Raw genomic sequence first — 14,449 nt, forward strand, 5'->3', positions numbered from 1 at the left:
TTTCATTGCAGAAAGGTCTATTGGACAGGGCTGTTCCATGGCTTCCTTGAGAAAATTTGAGCTGAGTCACAAAGGAAAAGAAGGGAGTGAGTGTGTGGAGTAGGGAGAGAGCAGGGAGACGGCAGGGAAAGAGCATTCCAGGCAGAGGGAACAGCATGTGCAAAGGCCTTGAGGTAAATGGGAGCATGATGAGTCCCAAGCTAGCATGGCTGGTGCACAAAATGAGGGGTAAGTCATACTGGACGAAGCTGAAGAAGTAGGCAGAGGCCCTGGGAACGCAAGCTGGTGCAGCCACTCTGGAAAACAGTGTGGAGGTTCCTCAAAAAACTAAAAGTAGAACTACGCTATGACCCAGCAATTGCCCTACTAGGCATTTATCCACGGGACACAGGTGAGCTGTTTCGAAGGGACACATGCACCCCCATGTTTATAGCAGCACTATCAACGATAGCCCAAGTATGGAAAGAGCCCAAATGTCCATTGACGGATGAATGGATAAAGAAGATGTGGGATATATATATATATATATATATATATACACAATGGAGCATTACTCGGCCATCAAAAAGAAGGAAATCTTGCCATGTGCAACTATGTGAATGGAACTGGAGGCTATTATGCTAAGTGAAATTAGAGAAAGACAAAAATCATATGACTTCACTCATCAGGACTTTAAGAGACCAAACAGATGAACATAAGGGAAGGGAAACAAAAATAAAATAAAAACAGGGAGGGGGACAAAGCATAAGAGACTCATAAATATGGAGAACAAACAGAAGGTTACTGGAGGGGGCGTGGGAGGAGGGATGGGCTAAATGGGTAAGGGGCACTAAGGAATCTACTCCTGAAATCATTGTTGCACTATATGCTAACTAATTTGGATGTAAATTTAAAAAAAAAATCAAAAAAAAAAAAGTGGGCAGAGGCCAGACCACGTGGTCTCGTAAGTGATGGTGTGGAGTTTGGATTTTATTTTTTGTGCAATGGGAAGTCATTGGAGGGTTTTAAACCAGAGAAACAGATAGACAAATAGGATTAGATTTGCTTTAAAAAGAGCACTCTGGGGGCGCCTGGGTGGCGCAGTCGGTTAAGCGTCCGACTTCAGCCAGGTCACGATCTCGCGGTCCGTGAGTTCGAGCCCCGCGTCGGGCTCTGGGCTGATGGCTCAGAGCCCGGAGCCTGTTTCGGATTCTGTGTCTCCCTCTCTCTCTGCCCCTCCTCTGTTCATGCTCTGTCTCTCTCTGTCCCAAAAATAAATAAACGTTGAAAAAAAAATTAAAAAAAAATTAAAAAATAAAAATAAAAAGAGCACTCTGTGGGGCGCCTGGGTGGTTCAGTCAGTTAAGCATCCGACTTCGGCTCAGGTCATGATCTTGCGGTCCGTGAGTTCGAGCCCCACAGTGGGCTCTGTGCTGACAGCTCGGAGCCTGGAGCCTGTTTCAGATTCTGTGTCTCCCTCTCTCTCTGACCCTCCCCCATTCATGCTCTGTCTCTCTCTGTCTCAAAAATAAATAAACATTAACAAAAATTTTTTTAAAAATAAATAAATAAAAAATAAAAAGAGCACTCTGGGAGCACCTGGGTGGCTCAGTCTGGTAAGTGTCGGACTCAGGTCATGATCTCACAGGTCGTGGGTTCCAGCCCCGCATCGGGCTCTCTGCTGTCAGTGTGGAACCCGCTTTGGATACTCTGTCTCCTTCTCTCTCTGCCCCTCCCCTGCGCACTCTTTCTCTCTCTCAAAAATAAATAAATAAACAAATAAATAAACAAACATTTTTAAAAAAAGGCACTCTGATTTTGGAAGGAGATAATGACAGTTTAAGTCCACAGAGCACATTTCAAAGTTTACACACGTTCATCGTGCTAGTGTGATAGTTCCGGCTGGTATTCCAATTCTCTCGTTACAGAGCCCAAGAAGTGAATGGGCCACAGAGCTGGGTCTTCAGGTGCCAAGCCCAGAGTTGTTTTCACCCACAAACCCCCCCCTGTCTTATTTGAAACTATTTTCAAATTACTATACTAATACAAACACACACACACACACACACACACACACACACACACACACACATGAATGCCCTCAAGGGAAAAGCAGCAGCAGAAGGGCATAGGCATGAGTCAACCCAGGGCCCCAGGGAGGGCGGGGCAGGGCTGTACCCCTGCTGGCTGCCTCACAGTTCATCCGTGCCCCTTCAGGGCCCCCAGAATCCAGACTCTTTCAAGGCAGTGTTTCTATATTCTTCTACCCATGTTCTCCCTATCGTTAAATCAAATCACTTAAAACAAAACAAAACAAACAAAATTAACATTTAAAGGAAGTTGTTTCATTACCTTAGGTAGAAAATCAGTATCATCTACCATTACTAGAGATGAACCTTAAAGATAAATACAGTAAAAATATAAACACAGTGAAAAAACAATGTTATGCAATTATGAATGTGTTCCATGCTTGAAGGATAGTTTGTTTCTTTTTCTTTCAAGTTTATTCATTTATTTTGAGAGAGAGAGAGTGTGTGTGTGAGTGAGGGAGGGGCAGAGAGAGAGGGAGGGAGAGAGAGAATCCCAAGCAAACTCCATGCTGTCAGTGCAGAGCCTGAGGCAGGGATTGATCTCACGAACCTGTGAGATCAGGACCTGGGATGAAATCAAGATCATGACCGGATACTTAACTGACTGAGCCACCCAAGCGCTTATTTCTTTCTCATTAAAAGAAAAGATCTAAGAGATTTCTCTTTGATAATCAGATGGTCCCAAAGAGAACTGAATAATAGCTCATTGAATGTTAATTGATGCCAAATCTGTAACTCTCCTAAAATCATCTCCTAGGCTGGAGTGGGGGTCTCCCTCCCTTTGGGCCATTCCTCTTTGCAGTAAAAAGAGTGTGGGTCCTTTGGAGACCATCTGAGTCCCCGGTAACAGAAGGCTCCTTCCTTCTGAGTATCTGCCTCCGAACTGGATTGAGCCCTTCTCGGGCAATGACCTAGCACTGAGCTCGTGTCCTGTCTGATGATAGTGGTTTCCGCCTCATAGGTCCTTTCGTCTGACATCCCGGAAGCCAATAATGATAAACAGATGAATACTTTCAACTTAACTGCGAGGGGCCTGTTCTTCCCTGCTGCCTAGACTGCTCCTCTGTCCCCGGTCCCCTCTCAGTTGGAAGGGCTCCTGCTTCAAGGCCACACCCCCTCTGTAAAGGGGTTCCCAGGTGTCCCCCATGTCAGGCTGTGCTGGGCTCCCCGGTGTACCGGTTTTGGCCACAGGACTGCAAGAGTTAGGCGTGTCCAACAGGAAACAGAAATAAGGCACCCTGAGGAGGTAAAGGGGCCGCGGCTAGGGAGACAGGAGTCTAGTTTCCAGGCCACTGGTGTGAGCCGGACCAGGGTCTCCCCCTCTGGGGATCCAGTCTCAGCTTCTAAACAGCGGGGGAGCGGGATGAAATGGTCTTTATCTTCAGAGCCTTTATCAGAGTCTGTGAGATCTCCCCTTCTTTCCTTGGGAACAGGCTGTCCTAGGGATAAGTAAGTCCCTGGGACCTTCGAGACCTCACAACCTGGTTTCCAGATGGTCCCCAGAGCCAGCGGGACCGGTTGTCTCCTGGCTGAGCCACAGCCCGCCAGGCCGCTGAGGAGGGTGAGGGCGCCCCCTGGCGGGACCTGGGAGAAAGGCTCTCGGAGCTGTGGGATGGGTCTGAACTGACTGCAGTGGCATCCAAGGACCCATGGAAGGCATCTAGCCCAACCCCTCATTTTCCAAATGGGGAAGCTGAGTTCACAGGCGTGAAAGACACTCTGTTGGGTAAAGTTTCCAGATAAAACACAGGATTCCCAGTTAAACTTGTTTTCATATAAACAAGAATAAGATTAACATTTTTTTAACGTTTATTTATTTTTGAGAGACAGAGAAAGGAGCATGAGTGGGAGAGACGCAAAGAGAGAGGAATACAAAGAATCCGAGGCTGTCAGCACAGAGCTCCAAGCAGGGCTTGAACCCATGAGCTGTGAGAGCATGACCTGAGCCGAAGCTGGAGGCTTAACTGACTGAGCCACCCAGGTGCCCAGAAATGAATAATTTAAAAAAATAATAAATTTTCATTTATTTATTTTTGAGAGACGGAGAGGGAACAAGTGGGGGAGGGGCAGAGTAAAAAGGGGACAGAGGATCCGAACCGGGCTCCGTGCAGACAGCAGACAGCCTGATGTGGGGCTCAAACTCACGAACCATGAGATCATGACCTGAGCTGAAGACAGCCGCTTAACCGACAGAGCCACCCAGGTGCCCCAATAATTTTTTTAATGTAAGTATGTCCCGTGCAACATTTAGGACATACTTCTACTAGAAAATTACTTGTTAGGTACTTGAACTTCAAGTGTAAACAGTGTCTTGTCTTTTCTTTTGCTCAGTCTGGCAACTCGACTGCAAGTCCATCCACTGAGTTAATGTCTGAGCTCGGACTGCAGACCAGACATGGGTCAGGGCTCCTTCATCCCTGACTAACGTCCTTTGCTTGCAGCTCTGCCCAGCGTTCAGCAGGGGCATGGGACACGTCCGTTGACATTTTCTGGGAGAGAGCAAGTGGAAGGATATATGAATCTTGTCTTTGACGATCCCAGGAATGTTTTCAACGTTCAGACAGAATGTTTCGAAGAGATGGGTCCTTCCCAATTCATGCTACCATCAAAAGCCCACCTTCAATGTTTTGGTAATAGAATTGCCTGACCTCCCTGTCCTGGTCTGATTTACAAGGTTAGGGAGGAACCTGGGCGAGGAAAGAATCTGCACTGATAACTGGGATTCCTCAGTTTTGCTTCTTGTGGTGAGCATTGAGTAGTGTACAGAATTGTCCAATCAGTATGTCATACACCTGAAACTAATATGACATTACCTATTAATTACACTTCAATTAGAAATAAATGAGTAAATAAGTGAATAAATGTCTGTATGTTCCCCAGGTGCTTCTGATACATAGCAAAGATTGAGACCCCCTGGGTTAGCTATAAGGAAGAAACGTAGCTGCTTAGATGGGGCAGGTTTTATCTGATATATATCAGTAACTGCCCATCTTCATGATGCATAGGTGGAGGGGGCTGGGTTGTTAAAAAGCACATTCCCAGGGGGCATCTGGGTGGCTCAGTTAGTTGAGCGCCTGACTCTTGATTTCGGCTTGGGTCATGATTTTGTGGTTCATGGGATCGAGCCCTGCATCAGGCTCTGCGTTGATAGTGCAGAACCTGCTTGGGATTCTCTCTCTTGCCGCTCCCCCTGCGCACTCTCTCTCTCAAAATGAATGAATAAACTTTAAAAAAAAAAAAAAAGCACTTTCCTAGTCCTATTTCCAGAGATTCTCTTTGAGTAGATCCAGTCTGCGGCCCTGGAATCTTCCCTTTTGACACACAGTCAGGTTCACCTGTATTTGTAATGTATTTGATTTGTTAAGAAACAAAAACAGAACTGAAGCAAATATGGATGGGTGATAAAGTTCTTCAGACAGGAAGTATATGAATACAAACATTATTCTATTTGCTCTAACTTAAATATTTCACTGAAAATACTTGTAAAACTTAGGAGTATTTTAGGGGTGATCTGTGATGTAGGTGGCAAGAGGTTGGACAGAGATGCCCACTTCCAGATGCAGACTGGTTGCCCTCCATGTCTAAGAGTTGCAGTCTGGGGTGAGATGAGCAGGGCTTCGTCCTGCAGGGTGGGAAAGATTCAGAGAAGCAGAGGTCAGCCTCACAGTCAGGAAGCAAGGAGTCTGAGCAAATGGGAGAGTAAGTGTCAGGCGACTAGGGCTGTGTCTTGTTCGTAGCCGGTGTTGATAAATGACCTCTCTTGCCCTATCTCCTATCACTACTCAGTCACTATACCTTAGCCGAAGGCCTTCTTTGTGTTCCTGAAGCATGCCAAGTTTTGCCGTGCCTCAGGGCCTTCGCACTTGCTGCGCCCTCTGTTGGAACTACCCTCTTTTCCCAGCTTTTCCTTAGTGACCGCCTCTTCGTCACTCTCAGCTCTCAGTTCAAATGTGAGCTCCTCAGAGAGGCCTTTGCTGTCTACCCTTCTTACTCCCATGCTCTGTCCTTCATTTCGAGGATCACAACCTGTAATTATTGTCATATTTATTCATTTTTGTTGCCTGACACCCCCCACCCCGATGCAAAATGTAAGATACATGAACACAGGGACCTGCTCTCTTTTGCTCATCGCTATTGCCCCTCTCCCTGAGCACATCTCGTGGAACATGTTCAGTTCTCCCAGTCAATTATTTGTTGAATGAATGAATGAATGAATGGTGGGGCAAGGCCAGAATAGGGAAAGCCCTTGGAACAAGGGAAAAATGTAGGTAGACATTGGAGTCTGAGAAAATACAGGGAAAAACTCCTTGACATTGGTCTTGGCAAAGATTTTTTAGATTTGACACCAAAAGTGCAAGTGACAGAGCCAAAAATAGACAAGTGGGACTTCATCAAAGTAAAAAGCTTCTGCACAGCAAAAGAATCATCAATACGACAAGGCATCCTACAGAATGGTCGAAAATATTTGCAAACTATCTAAGGCGTTAATATCCAAAATATATCAGGAACTCATACAACTTAATAGAAAAAAATTTTTTTGATTTAAAAATGGACAGGGGCGCCTGGGTGGCGCAGTCGGTTAAGCGTCTGACTTCAGCCAGGTCACGATTTCGCGGTCCGTGAGTTCGAGCCCCGCGTCAGGCTCTGGGCTGATGGCTCGGAGCCTGGAGCCTGTTTCCGATTCTGTGTCTCCCTTTCTCTCTGCCCCTCCCCCGTTCATGCTCTGTCTCTCTCTGTCCCAAAAATAAAAATTAAAAAAACGTTGAAAAAAAATTTATAAAAAAAAAAATGGACAAAAGGGGAGCCTGGTTAAGCATCCGACTCTTGATCTCAGCTCAGGTCATGATCTCATGGTTTGTGAAATTGAGTTCTGCGCTGGGCTCTGTGCTAACATTGCAGAGCGTGCTTGGGATTCTCTCTCTCTCTCTCTCTCTCTCTCACCCTCTGCCCTTCCCCTACTCATGCACACCCTCTCTCTCTCTCTCTCAAATAAACAAATAAGCTTAAAAATTGTTTTAAATGGGCAAAGGACTTGAATAGACATTTTCCCAAGGAAGACGTTCAGATGTTCAACATGGAAAGGTGTTCAACATCACTCATCATCAGGGAAATGCAAATCAAAATGATGGTGAGATATCGCCTCATGCCTGTCGGAATGGTTGTCATCAAAAGCACGAGAGATAAGAAGCCTTGGCGAGAATGTAAAGAACAGGGAGCCCTTGGGCACTGTGAGTGGGAATGTGATTAGCATTAGTGAGTGGGAATGGCATTAGCACAGCCACTGTGGAAAACAGTATGGGAATGCCTTGAAGAATTGAAAACAGAACTATCATATGATCCAGGCACTTCATTTCTGGGTGTATATATCTGAAGGAAATGAAAACACTATCCGGGGGCGCCTGGGTGGCTCAGTCGGTTAAGCGTCTGACTTCGGCTCAGGTCAAGATTTCGTGGTTCATGAGCCTTGCATCAGGCTCTGTGCTGACAGCTTGGAGCCTGGAGCCTGCTTCAGATTCTGTGTCTCCTCCTCTCTCTCTGCCCCTCCCCTGCCCATGCTCTGTCTCTCTCTATCTCTCAAGAATAAATAAACTTTAAAAAAAAAGGAAAACACTATTGCAAAGAAATATCTGCATCCGCATTTTCCTTGCAGCATTATAGACATAGACAGAGACAACCTAAGTGTCCATCAGTGGGTGAATGGATAAATACAATGGAATATTATTCAGCCATAGAAAGAAGGAAGCCTTGCTCTCTGTGACAACATGGATGGACCTTGAGGGCATTACGCTAAGTGAAATAAATCTGACAAAGAAAGAGCAACATTGTAGGTTCTCACTTATCTCTGGAATCTGAAAAGGCTAAATTCAAAGGAATAGAGTAGAACGGTGGTTGCCAGGGGCAGGGAAATGGGGGAAACGGGGAGACGTTGGTCAACGGGTATAAATGCCAGGCTCTGTGATGAGTAAATTCTGGGGATCCGAGGCATGGTACAGTGACTATAATCAACAACACTGTGTGATATACTTGAAAGATACTAAAAGAGATCTTAAATGTTATCACCACACACACAACAGAGGGAATTCTGTGAGGGGATGGAAGTGTTGATCAGCCTCATTGTAGTAAAGCATTTCTTAATGTATCAAATCATCACATTGTACCCCTTAAACTTACATATGTTGTTTGTCTATACTATTGCAATAAAGCTGGAAAAAAAACACACCAAACCAAACCTCCACATTTCCTACGTCTCCAATTTAGTAATATTTAGTTCTCCATCTGTTAAGTCTCCGGTCTCTTTTTTTCCCCCAAAGTTTATTTATTTTGAGAGAGAGAGTGAGAGAGCACGCAGGGGAGGGGTAGAGAGAGAGAGAGGGAGGGAGAGAATCCCAAGCAGGCTCTGCACCATCAGTGCGGAGCCTGACCCGGGGCTCAGACCCACGAACCGTGAGATCGTGACCTGTGAGATCGTGACCTGAGCTGAAATCAAGAGTCGGTTGCTTAACCGACGGAGCCACCCAGGTGCCCCGTCAGATCTCTTTGGTTGCATATTTGCCGAGGGACACGGCTACAAAAGCAGGCGGTGCAGGGAGGTCAGAATGGTGACGACATTAGTGCCACTGGGGACGTGACTTTCAGAGGCGGGGATGGACAAACCTCCGTGAAGTTCAGAGAAAGCGAAGGGCCAGCATCCATCAACTCACAGGGTCACAGCACTTCAGTGTATCTTAAAGCAGAACGAAGCAAAACGACAACAAAACAAACAAAAGCCCGAACAGCTTTGCTCATGTTTGCAAAGGAGAGCTAGATTCCGGGCTCAAATCCTTAGAAACTGGATTTCTCCATCCGTTCGTTGAAGACACGTGGGACGTGGGACAATTCCTCACGGTGCAGGACTCTCTTGGTCTCGGCCCCTGCCCGTTCAAAGGCCAGCTGTGCCCTCGTGACTGACCCCACAACTCCAAAAGGAACCCCGGCAACGATACACCACCGGGAGAACCTCTTTCTTGGACGCTTGCTGAGCGCTACCCGAGGCCAGCAGGGGGCGGCCTGACTCCAGAAATGAGCGCTCCTGGGCCGGCCGTGGACCTCAAAGGCCCGAAGGGAGCCCCCGGCCTGTCCTCTCTCAGGACACTGAGGGGTCCGCTGCTCTGCCCCACTCCCCCATTGCACACCATTCTATAGGTGAGGGAAACTGAGTCTCAGAGGGGAAGAGGGATGGGAGATTCGTGCCGTGTCTACTTTGGTGACACAGTCTGGAAAGGAATTCAAGAAGCAGAAACCCCAACCCCCACAATGTCATCATTCCTGTGCTCTGAGAAACGTCATCGTCACCTCCCCAGTCCTCAGCCGTGGGACAGACACCAGGGACCTGAGCCCTCCTGTGCCCAAGGCTAGCTCCTGGGCCTAGCAAAGAAGTCAGTGTGCTAGAAGAAAAGGAGGGAAGCCAGCGGACCTGGTCCTGGGTCCAACCCTGGCAGTAACCGCAATACCACATGATTCCCCTCTCTGAGCCCCCCGACTTTCTTTTTCTAAGGAGAGTAGTACATACACGGCAAAACCCTACCAAACATAAAACTCCAAATTCTGCAGAAGGGTTTAAAATGTCTCCTCCTCTTGCGATGAGCACTGGGTGTTGTGTGGAAACTAATTTGACAATAAACTTCATATATTGGAAAAAAAAAATGTCTCCTCCTCAGCTCCCATTTCATTTCCTAGAGTAAACAAATTGTTAATATTCCTTATATATCTTTCTGGAGAAATATTATAATATGCAAAGATAGTTGTGTGTACATATATATGCATATATACTTTTTAAAAAGGTTTTATCTATTTATTTATTTATTTTTAAATGTTTATTTATTATTGTTGAAGAAGAGAGAGAGAGAGACAAAGGGTGAATGGGGGAGGGGCAGAGAGAGGGAGACACAGAATCCGAAGCAGGCTCCAGGCTCCACGCTGTCAGCACAGAGCCCAACGCGGGGCTTGAACTCACCAACCGTGAGATCATGACCTGAGCTGAAATCAAGAGTCAGACACTTCACTGACTGAGCCACCCAGGAGTCCCTAAAATTGTATCTATTTAGGGAATCTCTGCACCCATTGCAGGGCTCGAATTCACAACCCTGAGATCAAGAGTCGCATGGTCTCCCCACTGAGCCAGCAAAGCACGCAGATTGGATTATACTCAACACTTTATTCTGTGTTTTGTTTTTTGATTTACAGTATCACCAATAATCTTTCCACAGCACTGATGCGTGTTTACCTCCTTCCTGCCCGTGCCTGTATACCACTCCATAACACAAATGTCCCACAGTTAAATGCCCTTTCCCTCCAGTCCCAGGAGGGTGGAAAGTATGTGAGGCCTCCCCAGTTCCCAAGTCGCTGTGGGAACCTTCTGAGTCCTTCCCTGCCTGCCCATCCATTTTTCCCACCTGGTTTAGCAACTTCTGCCTTCCCTCCCAAGGGCTCCCATGCGGGTCTCTTGAGATAACATCTTGTGAAGGCCTTTGCCAAAAGCACGCCTTTTTCTGCCCCTGGAAGGAATTATTTTCACTTGTGCCGAAGAAGAGTCTCTGCAGGTACTTGTAACCCCTGCCAAGAAATCTGAGAGGCCCCGAATTCCTCAGTGCCTGGATCCCAGAATCGCTTCATCTGCCGGCTGCTCCCTTCCAAGGGGCACTGAGATGATGGAGTTACACGCTGCTTAAAGGCTTCGAGGGTGCCAGATGAAAGGGTTTGGGGGAAGTGGTGTTTACAGGGATCAGGGCAGACACACTGGAGGGGCCAGGGTCCCCCTTCCCTTCTCAAAGATGTCAGAGGATTGGCATCATCCAAACCCCTGAGGAAGTCTCTGACCCTTTCCATCCCAAAGCCACTTAGCATCAGGACTGTTAGCCCCTGAAGGTTTGTGGGGACTGGGGAGGACGATGGGGGCTGCTTCACCTTGCACAATGCCAAGGGGCTCTGTTCACATTGACTATGCGGTGAATGGTACCCAGGAGAGGTACAAAGTGGTGCCGATGACCATACTACAGCAGCCAGCGTGATCTTTTTAAAATGTGAAAAATAGGGGCGCCTGGGTGGCGCAGTCGGTTAGGCGTCCGACTTCAGCCAGGTCACGATCTCGCGGTCCGTGAGTTCGAGCCCCGCGTCGGGCTCTGGGCTGATGGCTCAGAGCCTGGAGCCTGTTTCCGATTCTGTGTCTCCCTCTCTCTCTCTGCCCCTCCCCCGTTCATGCTCTGTCTCTCTCTGTCCCAAAAATAAATAAACGTTGAAAAAAAAAAAATTAAAAAAAAAAATAAAATGTGAAAAAAACCGGGGCGCCTGGGTGGCGCAGTCGGTTAAGCGTCCGACTTCAGCCAGGTCACGATCTCGCGGTCCGTGAGTTCGAGCCCCGCATCGGGCTCTGGGCTGATGGCTCAGAGCCTGGAGCCTGCTTCCGATTCTGTGTCTCCCTCTCTCTCTGCCCCTCCCCCGTTCATGCTCTGTCTCTCTCCCAAAAATAAATAAACGTTGAAAAAAAAAATTTTAAATGTGAAAAAAACCAACTAATGATTTCTTGCTATGCCCCAAATAAAACCCATAAATCTCTCTGCATGATCCAGTCTCATTTTCCTCTTAACTTGATGTCTAACATCACGCTGGCTCACTAAGTTGCAAACACATTGACCTTTCTGATCCCAAACGGGCCTGGGGGCCTTAGTTTCCACCTCAGGGCCTTTGCACAGGCTGCCTCTAGACCTTCCCAAGATTGGCTGCTTCTTGCTATTGAATGCCCATCTTATTTTCAGACATGAGGTCTTTCTATTCACTTCCAACTTACATTCAAAGTCCCATCTGCTAGCTCTGCTCCTTTTGAACATGCTCTTTCTTTTTCCAGCAGCTGGAGGGGTAAGTTTGTATCCACGGAGTCAGCACAATGCCTGGCACCTTATGGACGTTCACAATTTCTTCCGAACAGACGTTGACTTGAATCAAGGTGGTTGGCAACACCCTTGAGCTGTAAAGTGCTATGCTTCATAGTTCCCAAGTAGCGGAGAGCAAAGGGTTAGGGTCGGAGGAAACTTAGTGTCCCCTGGTTTCAGAAGTTTTGAAAAAACAGAGAACTTCTCTTTGGGGTCGGCACATGCTTTTAGCCCTCCCTGCCTGCACAGGCTTATAAATGACGGGGCTGGCAGGAATGACCCAATCCAGCTCCATTACTGTAATAATGGGAAAGCTGAGACTTTCCCAAAGGAGAAGAAGACATTAGTAGTTGAGCTGAGACTAAGAACTCAAGTCCCCATCCTTCTGGGCCGGTGTACCCCAGTGTGTTCGTTGTCTAGATAAAGAATGACGTGGGCAATGCACTTTGAGGGGCGGCCGATCTGCCCCGAGAAACCCGTCACAATGCTCGAAATTCCTAGCCGTTTGTCTTTCACCTGAGTCAGGGTAGTGTGTCTGAAGAAGGCTGCTATCAAAACAGAATACTTGATTGGAATCTCATCCCTTAGAAGGGATTGGTCTCTCAGGTAAGTCAATGTGGAACAGTGAAGAGTGGGACCCTGAGTGGGGAGAAAATCCCACGGGTGGTGGTGGCGGCGTTTGTTACAAAGGGGAAATTTGGGGGTCCAGGCTATGTCCAGGTACGGCACCCAAGCCGAACTCCGCCAATCTCACTTTGCCTCAGGCTGGCCTCGAATGTGAACCACAGAGAACTGTTCAAATGCCAACAAACAAATGCAAGCAGCAAACAAAGGGCTGTTTGTGCCGGGGAGAACCAGTCCCACGGGTGGTTGTGGGTGTAGCGGAAAGCAAGGCTCAGGTTTTGGAACAGATGGCATTTAGAAAGCTGAGGAGAGCGAGGGTCACCTCCTTTCTCCCCATGCCACCCTGCCCATCGCCCCTGTGCCGCGGGGACGGTCTGCATCAGAGGCACCTCCCAGGGGGCTGGGACACGCAATCTGAGCCCCCGTTCATTTATCCGGCCCTCCTGGAGGGTGGGGTAAGGGACACCCGGGGGGGTCTATCGCTAGTGCTTGGACAGCTGGAACAGGCAGAAAACAAGCAAGTTCAGCAAGACCCTGATATTCTAGCCCGAAAGCTCAGAACCGTCCACACCCGGCTCCCTGCAGTCAACGACTAGCAACACCTACAAGAAACTCAATGGAGCAAAATAATGTCACCAGCAGAACTGGTCCTGAGCATCCCTTGGTTCTGTTGGCAAGTTGGTTCCATTCAACCTGCTTCTCCATGGAGGGAAACGAGGCCAGGAACTGCCTCCTGAGCTCAGTTTGAGGTTGGTGGAAGAGGCTTCCAAAGTGCAGAGGGTTTTTCCTTCTCCCCCTATTCTACGCTTATCTGTTCTTAAGGGCTCCCATAAACTTCCTTCCAGTCCACGGCAGCTTCTTTCCTTTGAACTCCGAAGGCTGTTTTCCACACCCGGCTTCGCACAGGCAGGCCCATATCACCACTGGCTTACTGGATGCCTGGCCTCTCCCCCCGACTCATCCTCAAGCTCTTTAGAGCCATAGTGCTGAGCACACAACAGGGTACCCCGATAAAAGCCCGGAGCTGGGCGGAGCTCGAGTCACCATGATGGTCCGCTCCCCTCATGTTATAGACGCAGAAAAGTAGAATAGGAGTTGCCAGGGGCTGGGAGAAGGGGGCAAAAGGGACTTGTCGTCTCATGGGTGGGTACAGAGCTTCAGTCCTGCAAGATGAAAAAGTTATGGAGACTGGCTGCGTCACAAGGTAAAATATACTTGACGCTACTGAACTACACACTCAGAAATGGTAAAATGGTGACTTTTATGTTACATTTTATCACACACTAAAGACAAAAAATGAAACAAATCCTTAAAGCTATCAAGTGACTTAGTGAATCGTGGATGCCTCCCAAGGGCAGGGATTTTTATCTGTTCTGTGCACTGCTGTGTCCCTTGCCCCTTGAAGGTGCACGGGGCACGTGCTCAGTGCGCGTTTCGAGAGTAAGTGAACCGTAACCACTTTGCATTGATACTTTATTCACAAACCCTTTGAATTAATTAATTAATTAATTAAGAGAGCGTGTGAGCAGAAGGAGGGGAGAAGGAGAGAAGGTGGGGGGTGGGGAGAGGGAGAGACAGTCATAAGCACGGAGCCCAACACGGGGGGCTTGATCTCACAACCATGAGATCATGACCTGAGCTGAAATCAAGAGTTGGACACTTAACCACCTGAGTCACCCAGGCGCCCTTTTTTTTTTTTTTTTTTAATTTTTATTTTTTAAGTAAACTCCACCTCCCAACATGGGCTCGAACTCATGACCCCAAGATCAGGAGTCACATGCTCTACCGACTGAGCCGGCCAGGTGCCCCTATTCGTGACTCCTTCAAGCATGATGGTGATATAGCAACCAC

Source organism: Lynx rufus, unplaced genomic scaffold (assembly GCF_022079265.1).
Source record: "Lynx rufus isolate CCGP_SWC_20201006 ecotype Redwood Valley unplaced genomic scaffold, mLynRuf1.p SCAF_1, whole genome shotgun sequence".
Classification (NCBI taxonomy): Eukaryota; Metazoa; Chordata; class Mammalia; order Carnivora; family Felidae; genus Lynx; species Lynx rufus.